Consider the following 1,447-nt stretch of genomic DNA (forward strand, 5'->3'; position numbering starts at 1 on the left):
TTTTTCAGTGAATATTTTATTCATCATTGTTTAACTATAATTCTAAAAGAGTCCAAAGTCATAATATGTATGAATTTGTGTGTCATTGGTATTTAGTGGTCCAGGTTTACTCTACTTCCTCAAATATAAAGCATAATTCTGACAGATATATTGTCATAAAAGCAAGGGCATTCATTTTGGTAAGAATCATTATTGTTTCTGTCTCTCTCTCTCTCTTTTTTTTAACCTGGATTATTTTTATTTTTTGACAATGGACATTCATTTTCTCAGAGTTTAGAAAATTTAGCATGTGTTTTCTCCTATCATATTGAAAAATATTATTATTATAAAATCAACTTTTATAGCTAATTTCTTATTGTAATATAGTTCTCAACTGCTATCACACAGCTTATAGACAAAAATTCTAGTTCTAAGTATCTTGCTATTTCTTACTGAGATGACATTTTTATACTAGAATTAGATTATTGAATGACAGAATTTGCCATCCTAAACATCTTCAAAAACATTTTATTTATATACATTAGAAGACAAACTGATGATGCAAATTATTTGTTAAAGTAATAAAATAATGATACATTAAAAATGGTACCTTGATATCATGTACCCATATTCTCTCCTTTCAACAACCTCATCAAAATGACTATAAAGGAATAAAATGTTTTTATATACTCAAGGAAAATGGGAAATAGAGAGGAATATTACATAGAATTCAACAATTTCTGGAAAAAACAGAAAGCAATAGTAACTGACTTAACCTCAAGAGTGGTAACACAAGGGGCATCAAGATGGCTTAGAGGGCCAGGTGCAGTGGCTCACACATAATGCTAGCACTTTAGGAGGCTGAAGTGCAGGAAAATTTATTGAGTCCAGGAGTTTGAGACCAGCCTGAGCAAGAGTGAAGTCCAGTCTACATGAAAAATAAAAAATTAGCTGAGCATGGTGGTACACACCTATAGTCCCAGATATTCAGGAGGTTGAGTCAAGAGGATTGCTTAAACCCAGGAGTTTGAGGTTGAAGTCAACTATGATGACACCACAGCATTCTAGCCCAGACAACAGAGTAAAATGATGTCTCCAAAATAAATACATTAATTAATTAATTATAAGATGATTTACAGACATCTTGTGCTCACCTCCTCCACAAAGAAGACCCTAAGTAGTGAATAGATAAATCATACCTACAATAGATCAGCCAGTAAAGAATGGAATTCAACAGGACACTGAAAGCAAACATGTGACTGAGGCCAGGAGGGGGAAGGGAATCAGATCGCTCAGCTAGGATCAGCTGGAAACCTGGAGAGATTGCTCAGTGTATGGAAAGAGAAACTATGAAATCCCCAGTGGTTCACATTCCCACAATGAGCTCCTGCAATCCTAAACACAGAGAAGTCCCTCAATCCTTACTTGCCCCCAAACCAAAATGGGAAGCTGCCTGGACACTGGGCTC

The sequence above is a fragment of the Otolemur garnettii genome, unplaced genomic scaffold (genome assembly GCF_000181295.1).
Source record: "Otolemur garnettii isolate 467f Iridium unplaced genomic scaffold, OtoGar3 scaffold00132, whole genome shotgun sequence".
In the NCBI taxonomy this organism is placed as follows: Eukaryota; Metazoa; Chordata; class Mammalia; order Primates; family Galagidae; genus Otolemur; species Otolemur garnettii.